The sequence below is a fragment of the Zeus faber genome, assembly GCF_960531495.2.
Source record: "Zeus faber genome assembly, chromosome: 10".
NCBI classification, from domain to species: domain Eukaryota; kingdom Metazoa; phylum Chordata; class Actinopteri; order Zeiformes; family Zeidae; genus Zeus; species Zeus faber.
Genome location: NC_137199.1, coordinates 7571784 through 7584068, shown reverse-complemented (window position 1 = coordinate 7584068; position 12285 = coordinate 7571784).

Sequence of the window (12285 nt, the reverse complement as noted above, 5' to 3'; positions counted from 1 at the left end):
CTGAACGGCATGTTTCAGGACATGTTTTCTGACAAAGGCTGCCCACAAAAAAACTGTCTGAGTTGTCTTACTTCACAGTCTGTTAGTAGGCCCATCAGAAACTCAAATGTATGTGGCCAAGCCCTGAAAAAGGGAATTTTTCACAATAGGTCCCCTTTAAAGTAAAGACAGATAATTAATATTCTTTTGGAGAGAGATAGAAAGATAAATAAAATGATACGACCGCTGGGCAAAGTAGGGATTGAAGTCCCGTATCTACTGTATCTACTGTCCACCAAGCTTGTTTATTCATCTCTCTCTCTCTTACGCGTTGGCTTTCTTTTTTTTCTGGGTTTAATACCTGTACTGAATTATGATACGTCGTTGTGCGCGCACAGTGGGTGATCGATTGCTCCTAATGAATTGGCCCCTCAAGGGCTAGTCGCAGGACAATGTGGACTCAGCTGAAGGCGGCTAAAAGAATTAGGAAAAAGAGGAAAGAATGAATGACAAAAAAAGGAAAAAGAAAGACTCCTGACACCACAGATTTAGCTCTTACCCAAATTTGTTCGGCTTCGATTTTGGATGACGGGGGAGTTAGAGGGGTTGTTTGTGTTGATTTATTCTCTATTAGCGACTAATTGCATTTTTTCGAATGATGTGGAAAAAATGCCTCTCTCTAAACCCCTTTCTATTGTTTTCTTTTTATTTTTTTTTGGTGATGATAAGCAAAATAAATGTGCAGACGGCCTCAAAAGCCTTTCGCAAGCGAAGGTCAAAAGGAAACGCTCGCTTGTCATATCCGACCGATCCAACTGTCTTGCTTAACTGTACAGTAGGTGATTGGGTATTTGAGATGCTTCGTTTTTTCACAGTTGTGAGGGCCGAACGCTTCCTCCAGGGGGCGATAGAGGACGGATCAGATCCGGCTCGTGGAAGGACAACCGCAAAAATTATGAACGAACATGTGAACTACTGAGAAATGGGACATGATGTACTTATTGGAGCATAGGAAACGGGAAATAATACATAGAAGATTGGGTCTTGGAGGAGAGTAGTTTCACCTCAAGCCCACACATCTAAAACCTCCGTAAGGCTCTACAATGACTTACAAAATCACAATGTGACATCACTGAGCATTTCCCAACGATGTCAGAAGAGTTACTGGAGCTCATTTAGTGAAATATACAAGTAGTTCATTGTTATCTCAGTGTAAAATAAGAAAATCGGAATGTTATGTGGTCACGTCATTTGAAGTTTTCGTAAATCGTACATAAATTAGCAAGTATTTATTTATACTATGTAGAAGAAATGTATTTCATGCAGAAAGACTGTAGGAAAAAATCGATAGCAAGCGACTTTCTCTTAGTATTAATGCAGCCATATGCTGTACAGTCTGTTTGTGTCCCTGTCTTTTCCTGTCCAAATGTACTTATCGGATGCATTTTAAATGATGTGACCATGCCACTATCGATAACATAACTTCAAAAGTTTAATTTTCTCAACTTTTGCCTAAGCCGTTTATAGAACATCTAAAGAAGTTCGGGGGGAATGGAACAGGAGAAAAGATCCGTGGAGAAGAATCGGCGGCAAACATAATGTCGGATGAAAGGGAGGGAAGGCAACATTGGCGATGATGATCAAAAAATAATTTTCATGTGACTGATTGGAACTCTGGGCCGTTTGTCCTCATAAAAATAGAGCGTCCTTGCAAGAAATAGCCGAAAGCGATGAACTTATCAAGAGATTAGGTCAACGTTCTAAAATGTAGTCTTGGTCTGGCCTATTTCAACAGCTACAGGTCGATCCGATTTCCATATTTCAAATGTGATTACACAAATGTGACACACTAGAGTATTGAGAGACTGTATGTTCCATTTTTTTCTTTCTTATTGAAGAAGTATGCCCCGGTGGGTTTGTTTCATTCAACTCTTCTGGCGTTTCTTTTAATCTTGGCTAAATATTCAATTTTTCTCTCTGAAGTGTCTCTGTAGTGTGGCATTGTTCAACCCAGAGGGAGTTAAGTTTTCAATCCCAAAAATGAGTCGAATGGCGATGAAGCGCAATGCATTACAATTCATTACGATGCCTCAGTAACGCTCCTATCAGCAACCGACTGATCAAACGATTAATCAATCGATCGGTTGACAGTGGGTGCTGAAAAGCCGTCGCCCTATGAAATGAGCCTAAATGCGCGAGATGGGTTACAGTAGATCTATCTCTCCGTTATATTGAGGAGTATATGTCAAGGGCGATTATCAACAGCTACATTGCTATGCTACCAGTTTGTACTTGTGATCACATCTCATCCCATGTTATGAATGTGTTTGGTCGCTCACTCTGTCCGTTGGCCGGTCAACCACCTTCTACTCGCGCTGCTCGCTCTTCCATCCCTGCCAAGTCAGTTTGTGTTGACTCTGCACTAGCGGCTGAAAGAGAGAGCGAGAGAGAGAGTGTGTGTGTGTGTGTGTGTGTGTGTGTGTGTGTGTGTGTGTGTGTGTGTGTGTGTGTGTGTGGGTGTGTGTGTGTGTGTGTGTGTGTGTGTATGTGTGTGCGCACGCTTGAGCTGTTGACAGAGCTGAGAGATTTAATTGACACCCACGGGGAGAATTACACAAGCTCCTGACTGCTGGTTGGCTGGCTGTATGAATATGTGTGTGTGTGTGTGTGTGTGTGTGTGTGTGTGTGTGTGTGTGTGTGTGTGTGTGTGTGTGTGTGTGTGTGTGCCATTTGTGATTGCATGCCTATACTGTAGTATGTATGTATACAGACTATGATGTGTGTATATGTGTACATCTGAACAGAAAGTTGCATCTCTCTCTCTCTCTCTTTCTCTCTGTGTACTCCTGTTGTGGTTAATTATTGACCGCCACATGAAAATAAACTGATTACATGTTATACTAAACCACAAATATTCAAAGTATATGAAAACCTTTTAAAAATGAATGCTATAAAACCCAAAAAAGAGAAGTAATGAAATAAGAAATATAACTTAAGTCTTCTACAAAAATAGGCCCAAAAAGGGAGAATCCAAATAGAGTTGAGACAAAGAAAAGAGGCCAAGGTCATATACCCATATATGGCACAAGATTTCTAGGAACCACAGAAGAAACCTTCTTTCAAATAAATAGAACATCCCTAGTAACAGGGCTGTGACTGGTTCACACCCCACAAGACTGTGATTGGTTCCTTGGGACACACCTCAAAAGGGAAAAATAACTCCCTAGTAACAAGACTGTGATTGGCTCCTTGGGACACATTCACAAGACTGAGATTGGTTTCCGGCACTGAAAGGGGCAGAACATGTAATTGGAGAAGAGTACATCCCAGGATATAAGGAAGTCCAAAATATCGGTTAGTTAATCGGTTTTCTGGAACCTCTTCAAGGTTTATTATTATTACGCTCAGATACACAATAAACTTTTCGCATCAGACTTTGTTCGGTTACAGTGTTTTTCTTCCAAGTTTTTTGAGGCCAGAATAGATAGAAACATCGTCCAAAGATCAAGACTTCTTATTAGCCTGGTCATGACACTCCCTATCTCTCTCTCTCTCCCTCTCTCTCTCTCTCTCTCTCTCTTTCTCTCTCTCTCTCACACTCTCTCTCTCTCCTTCTCTCTCTTTATACTATATATAAACAGTATGTATATATATATATATATATATATATATACAGTATATATATATAGTGGAAATATTTTGAAGAGTTTTGGTGTCAGCTCAGGTCTTAGTCACAGTTTCGCCTACCACATGCTACCTGAGTGGCGTTTTCAGGGACCTCTGGCCCAGAGACACAAATGACAGGGTTTAAGACACATGTTTATTGCACAGAGTGGGCTAGGTGGAATAAGCCCAGGAGCAGATGGAGACATGTCATGACAAGGGCTCCTCTCCTGAGTGTGTGGGGGGATGGGGGTTTTACCTTTTGCTCATTAGACCAACCAACGAGCAGCAGGTATGCAGCCACACTTATCCTGGGCCCCAATTACCAAGACCCAGGTCAGGTGTGGCTGCTCAAACCACACAATTCCCACACCACAGGGGGCAGAGCCTTGTTCATTTAGCCAGCAGAGTGGCCTCTTTTAGGAAAAAATTCATCCAACGATATCTTACAGGAACAAATGGTATGGTTTGTAGAGAAGCAGCAAGCAGCATTTTAAAGAGAACAGCTTGTTTGGGGCTGGATGCTTCTTAATTTTTAATGGACGTATATTGTTTTAAACCATCGGGATTGCCTCCTTTTCACCAGGGACTTTTTAAAGTATGGACTCTTTTTAAGTGGAAAATAGTGGGGCCTACATCATCACTTCACTGGCTGCTAGAAGAATCACTGGTAAATGGAGACAGGTTAGAGTCCGGGACAACACGACAGGACTTAACGACTAATCTGCGCTGGAAACACCAAACTGAGGAATATTGTGGATGTAGCAGAGCCGAGACTACTCATCACTCAAGAAGTGGCTCCCCTTTTAAAAATGAAGTCCACACGTACAACCCGGAACATCTTAAATTCATGGATTGGAAAACTGGGTGACGATGAGCAGACGATGCTGCATGAATACTGCAGTGGTACAAAGGGTCCTAACAAGGAGGATCCTTTTCAAAAACTGGGTTTTAATGTGGTTTTAGACACTGCTTGATTTAAAGAGTCTACAAAATACAGACTTGTATATGGTGAAGGACAAGCTGCCGTACAGACGTGGTGCCAGAGCTTTTAATAGGGAAAAACCGAAAGCAAAACGCGACAAGGTGTGGCAGGTAAGCTGGACACAGAACCCAGTGTCAAACCCGTGCGGAGAGTTCTGTACAAAGCTCCTCCAAACAGTTGTGGGATCTGCAGCGGAGGAGCCTGCAGGAGCTATAGCCGCCAATGCTTTTGTGGCAGTGATCAATCCGACTGGAGTCTGTTCATATTGGGTTGTTAAGGAGTCTAGGTTGATTTTAAGATTTTTAAAACAATGAATTACTTAAATGCTTTTAAAACCCAATGGTACGATGAGGATGTGATTTGTTCTGTTGTGGAGGATGCTCTTGATTTGACCCAAATGCTAAGATGAGAACACATGTATTTATTCATCTATCTTTGCTGTTTGAGCTGTTAACTGTGTTCTATTTTGATTATTATGGATAAATAATGTATTCATATTTTTAAGGTTGGTTGCTTGACATTACGTTATGTTTATCATATATATATATATTTTTTTTTTAATCTAAAACATCTCTCTCTCTCTCTCTGTATACTCCCTATCACTCTCTCTCTCTCTCTTTTTTTCCCTCCACACATATACACTTTACTTTTGCTACATTGTAAGGACACCTGAATGAAAGGTACCGGTTGACACACACACACACTCACGCACAGGCACACACACACACACACACACACCTACACACACACACACACACACACACACACCTACACACGCACACACACACACATACGCATCATCATGCATTGCCATTACCACACATAAAAACACACACTTTTCGATAGAAATGTCCCTATATGTGTTAACAGGGACATTTTGCACATACTGTATGTGTGTATTGCCCAGTGACACAAACACACTGTTTATCAGAACAGATGTTTTGTGTTGCCGCCCTGCTGGCTCCAGTATCCTTGCAAAGTGGTTTCATGCTTGATAAAGTCACACTGGGTAGTTTTACATTTTATCCTTATATAAGCAGATTATATGACTAAATATAAATCTAGCTGCACAGTTGTATAGTTATCCTCGCCAAACTGTTTGGACACATACAGTTCAGTGTGTGTGCGTGTGTGTGTGTGTGTGTGTGTGTGTGTGTGTGTGTGTGTATGTACACTCGTAATTGTCAAAGGATGCATGAGTATTTGCATGTGCATCCATCCAGTGCTGGTGTGTGTGTGTGTGTGAGAGTGTGTGTTCGTTGGTCAGTAACCCAAAAGGACATAATGCGTCTGCACATCCACGCGTTTGTATCTCTATAAGTGTGTGTTTGTTCGTGTACGTGTGTGTGTGTGTGTGTGTGTGTGTGTGTGTGTGTGTGTGCCGGAGTCCGTTGTGTAATCACCGTGTGAGTTCCAGAACTCGCGTTGAGATGTCGGTGGGAGCATTTTAGCACCCCTAACCCAGGGGAGAAAACACACACAATAGATGAGCCTTTATGTGCAACGGGTGTGTGTGTGTGTGTGTGTGTGTGTGTGTGTGTGTGTGTGTGTGTGTGTGTGTGTGTGTGTGCGTGCGTGCGTGCGTGCGTGCGCGTGTGTGTGCGTGTAACACTGTATAGACACTTTAAAAATAGGCTTCTTTTCATTCAGAGCATGTGATTAATATTATTTCTTTCTCTCTCTGGTTGAATTATATCAAAATGTGGTGTTATAATTAAAATTAATAATTACATTTTTTATCTTTCAATTGAAATATTTCATTTAAAGTTCAAGTTCATCCGTTATTGTTCTTTTCAGAATAACATTTGTAAAATCATAAACTGCATGTGTGTCTGCTATTTTGGTTCGTGTTTATCTTTTGCACGTTTTGTTTTTTTTGTATTTTATTACTTATCCTTACTATGAATGTATTCTTCTACTCATCTTGTTGAAATGGAATGAGGAGGGAGCATTTCATAGCTTATGCATCGATGATCTCTGGTATATCGTTTATATATAAGATTAAATAATGTATATAGTATATAAAGTTGATGGTAATAAAGCAGGCCATTCCTACAGTATGGGCTCGGGAGGAATCAACGAGTCGAACGAGAGAATTTCAACTAAAATCCTCCCGTTGCTCCGCTAACAAGTCGTCCCTCGGGTTCCTTTCGGCGGCGGCGAGCAAAGAGGTGCATTCAATATTCAGAACTCAGACCCGCCATCATGTGGTGAAGAAAGTACCATTTGTTCCTAGTTTTCAGATCAAAGGCCTCGTGGTTCCTGTCAATATGCATTATCTCTCTTTCTCTATCTCCTTCGCTCCATCTATCGCTGTCTTCTTTCACTGGGACCTTCTCTGTCACGCAATAAATTTAACAGCAAAAGAGCTTCATAAGGAGCGCAAAATCAAAAAAGTAGAACCCTTAACAGACCCTCCAGCACCAGTGGTAAAGTGATATAACAGTAAAACCAAGATGAGGGAAAGTACAGTAATTACATTATTTACTTCTTGACTCAATGCAAACAATTTATATTCTGGCAGAGCAGAATTCTATATATCTGACGCTGCTTTTGTTGCTTTTGGCATATGTCACAAAGTTCACCAAGGTTCAACTCTATGTGGAACTTTGGGAGGATTTGATTTGGCCTAAATGTATTGATGAAAATGAATTGATTTTGGTGCGTAATTACCACTTGCCATAAATGCTGATATGAACTGGGCCCGAGAACATACAGTAAACTGGGCACGGCCCATGAAGACGCCTTAAAGTTAAATGAAATGAAATTATTCGAAAACGATTCTATTCCATTCCATATAAGCGAATGCTCCCAAAGGGTTTCTTCAGGCTGCATCGTTAGGTCATCTGCAATGTACAGTACACGACCATGGATTATATAGTCTAATTTAACGACTCGGCCATCAATTGCTTCAGTGTTACTATGTTACCTCCTTTTTCCATCGCGGTTTTGTTTGGACCAACTTTTGAGAGAGCACTGGGACTGCTCTCAAACTCAGACCAGACTGGAGGCATATAAATCTTTCTCTGTCATTAATGGAAAAGAAAAGACATCTTTCAGGCCTCCAGCTTTGTTCAGGCATGCATCCATCTCGACTGTAAGATCACAGCGGTAGCACACTGACTTTAAAGTTCTGCTCAAAGACGGTTCTATGTTGCAGTAGTATAAAGCGTGACAAAAGCGCCAACTATTTTGGGGCATAGCAACAGACGAGACTGATGGAGCAAATGAGGAAAGTGCCAGGTTCAGAAAGACAAAGTTCTGCACCGCTCGGACTGATCCATGGCTGGAGTTGATGATGTTGACGGCAATTTGCAAATCCACAGCCTTGACTCTATTGTAATTTAGCTTTTGAACCCAGCTTTTCCACCCCAGCTGTGGACGTGACGTTGCCCCAATAAAAATACAGCTTCATCCATACAACGCGCCACGAGTTTGATTATTTTCAACTTGACCAAAATGGATGTAGGCCCTAACATACAGTTGACTATATGATTTAAGTGTTTTTTTACATACCCTTATCAGTCCCACATTGGGGAAACTTGCACATCCTCTGCATGTTATCCATCCTAGTAGCTGACGTATCTCGGAGCAGTGGGCTGCCATATAGAGGGGCCCGGGGAGCAGTTAGGGGGTTAAGTGTCTTGCTCAAGGACACGTCAGCACGCTACCAGGAGGAGCTGGGGATTGAACTGGCAACCTTCCGCTCACTAGACGACCTGCTCTACCTCCTGAGCCGCTGCGCTCTGTTTATGTCACGGCCCGCCACGAGCGGGGGCAGTGGAAATGTGGATTTCACACTTCCACGCAAGGAAGACAATTCTGAGAGGCCCTCGTGGTGTGGGCGCGAAATGTGGGTGATCCGATCCGCCGCCGATGCCTTCCGCTATTTAAACCGTGACAAGGGTCTGTGTAGGTTAGTGCATTGTTTAAATGTGTGTGTGTGTGTGTGTGTGTGTGTGTGTGTGTGTGTGTGTGTGTGTGTGTGTGTGTGTGTGTGTGTGTGTGTCTGAGTGGGAAAGGTATCTGGGGTATCGAAGAGCGGATATGATTTGTTCTTCTAAGCTCTGGGGAAGGGGGGTGGCGACAACCACAATGAACGAATCCAACAAATTAAACAGCACCCTCGCGTCGACATGTGGGCCTTGAGACCGCCTCAAGGGAAACATTTTGACACCTTCAGATGAGGCGGGTGGCAGCAGAGTTTTGAAGTGTGAATTTGTGCCATACAGTGTTTTGACGGCGTGTCATTAGCATGTTGGCATAGTCAACGGAGAAAGGGCGACACAAACGTTGAACTCGTGTCATCTCTCTAAGTGGAAGGACCTTTTATCCGGAGCGGCGCTAAACGGAGAGTACACTTGTCAGTAGCAGCAGTGGGAGGAAGTCACTGTACTGTACATCATCACTGTGGTTGTCAATGGCCACATCATTTTTTACAAAGTTATTAGTATTATATGTTATCATATATATATATATAAAAAAATAATAATAATAAATATATATATATATATATATATTAGGGGTTTCACGATTTTCCAAACCCACGATTTGATTTGACTTTTGAATTTAAAGTTACAATTTGATTCCATTTTCTATTTAGCAAGTTATTTTCAGCACTGACGGCTATGCCATTGTTAGACTTGATGTTTGTCTTGATTTGTTAAGAAAAACACTTGTTTCTAACTGAGTCACTTTTATTTCAATATAAAAATGTAGAAATCATAACTAAAGTATGAAAATATTTAAATAATATATCGAAACAGTTAAGAGCTTTATCAAAACGAGACTTTATAATAATTAACAATAAGTTACTTATTACACTACTTTTAAGCTACTCTCCAAAATAAGCATAGAAAAACGGATGTATTTTTGCCTGTGGCGAAGGCTGGTAATTAAAGGCAAATTACTACCTGCAGCGCCGCAGCTCCAATCAGAGCGATCTTTTCTCCAAATTAAGCAAATAAAAACTCTAAATGTATTTAATTTACGCCGTTTCCTGCTGCTGCTGCTGCTTGGCACAGTCCGCGAGCTGGTGGTTGGGAAACTCTGCACTAGAGGACATTCCGCTGGTGATGGTTGGGTTTATTTCCCACTTTCATCGCCACGTCGGTGGAAATACTGGACATTCTGGTCAAAGATGCACCCTCCCTTGTACAGACAGTGAAACGCTGGAGTAGAGGGAGGCGCTCAGTGCGCTCGTGCAGCTCCACCCACGCAGACTCAACACACCGTTACCAGCCGTTCTCCCTCATGTGTGCTCACTGTGCAACAAACTGGATGAGCTTATATGGAATTTTATTGTTTTTTTTTGGTTGTAATATTCAAATGCTATTCAAATTTTTTTCCTGCATATATATATATACAAAGTATATATATAGTCGAAAGGTTTTAAAGAGTTTTGGTGTCAGCTCAGGTGTTAGTCTGTATTTATATACAATTCTACTAACAAAAGGTTAATGATTAACATTTGTTGAAACATTTGTCCGATCATATTGTAACTCTGGCTGTTACGTTGGTGTAAAGTTATGTGTTCTGCGTCTCGTAAAAAATGAATAAACAAATTAAATAAATAAAACAAATAATTCATTAAAACAAACAGCGACCAAGAGACAAACAAAAACAAAGACTATAATTCAAAAATGCAGACCATACAAAAACAACTTTAATTAAAAAGTTTTGTTTTCAGGGAATGTAGAAAGTTTCATGCTCTTTTATGAATCAGCCCTGACCATTCACCTGATGATAGCTCACTTCCTTTACTTTACTTTTGGACTGTTGTCCTATTTGATTACATTTTTTAACCAAAAAGCACCGTCACCGTGTTGTGTTGATCTCCCTGACCACCCTCCGAGACCTTCTCCGTTCCAAGTTTTAGTTTGTTCGCTTAATTTTTTTCCTGATCTCAAATTACATCAGAAAGGACGGGGGTCCTTGGCGGGTGTCAGTGAATGTGAAATAAATGACAAAGGATGAGAAGGAAGGAGGAAAAGGCTTGAACTACAAAATGGAAAAAAAAGAAAGAGAAAAACAAAACACGGATCCCTGGGACCCCCTTGGGCCCCTGCCGCCCGCTTCGGACTCTTGTGTGTGAAATCGAACCAAACCCTCAGCTGCTGTGAGTGACATGCAACACACACACACACACACACACACACACACACACACGCACACACACACGCACACACACACACACACACGCACACACACGCACACACACACACACACACACACACACACGCACACACACACACACACACACACGCTGAGGCACAAACCCAGAAAAACACCTGAGCTCAGCTGACGATGTGCTCGCCCCTTCGCTCACCCTTTGACACTCTCTTCCCTCTAGTCCTCCCTCCATCCCTCCATCTCTCCCCATTCAACCCTCTCTCGTCCGTCCATCACTCCAGCCTTCCTCTCCTCCTCCTCTCTTCCCTCCTCCACCTCCCGACCTTCTGCTGTCCATCCCTTCATTATGCCATTTCTCTCTCTCTCTCTCTCTCTCTCTCTCATTCTACCTCTTTTCTGTGTTCTGTGACAACACACGCCCGTGTGCTGTCTCTTCCTATCAGACCCGTTTGACCTCAGTGAATGTAATGCCATTGCTCTGCGCATACAAATCGAATGTGTGTGTGTGTGTGTGTGTGTGTGGGCCTGTGTCACCCTTCTCAATGTCACACACTTGTTATATTTCTTAGTCCCTTTCAGAGGTGCCTTGCTTATGTGTGTGTGTGTGTGTGTGTGTGTGTGTGTGGGCCCCGCTCCCCCAGCCGCATGGGTGATTGAGATGGAGGGAGCATCGCTGAGTCCCTAGTCTGCATGCACAATTGCTTCGATACACACACACACACACACACACACACACACACACACACTAATAGAACTTTGACGGACAGCTCCTCCCCCCAACAGGGGCGCAGAGATAAGGACAGGGCAGTGCTATGATTGGTAGATAAAGGAGAAACCCACAAGGTCTGTCTGTCCCCCTCTCCCTCCTTCCCCTCGCTCTCTTGCTCTCTCTCTCTCTCCATCTTCTCTTACGCCTCTCGGCCCGTGCTGAATAATGTAGCTGTTTGTTTGACGGAGTGTGGGCGAGCGAGGAAATGAGAGAGAAGGCTGTGTGTGTGCGGGTGTGTGTGTGTGTGTGTGTGTGTGTGTGTGTGCGTGTGTGTGTGTATGTGTGTGTGTGTGTGTGTGTGTGTGCGGGTGTGTGTGTGTGTGTGTGTGTGTGTGCGTGTGTGTGTGTGTGTGTGTGTGTGTGTGTGTGTGTGTGCGTGTGTGTGTGTATGTGTGTGTGTCTTTACTATACTTGTGAGGACTGGTCTTGTGAGGATTGGACTTGTGACTGTTTTTTGGTTTAGAAGTGCACCAGGAACATGGGTCCTCCCCAACCAGGTGTATTTACTCTGACCTTACTTTGATACCAGTACACAAATGTGTGTGTATGTGTGTGTGTGTGTGGGGGGGGGGGTGTTTGTGTTTGTCTTGCTATACTTGTGAGGACTGGTCTCTGAATTGACTGAATTGACCAGTAACATGGGTCCTCACTTAGCAGTTGTATTATTCAGACCTCACTTTGAGAGTAGTACAATAACTTGTGTGTGTGTGTGTGTGCGTGTTTATGTGTGTGTGTGTGTGTGTGTGTCTGTGTGTAT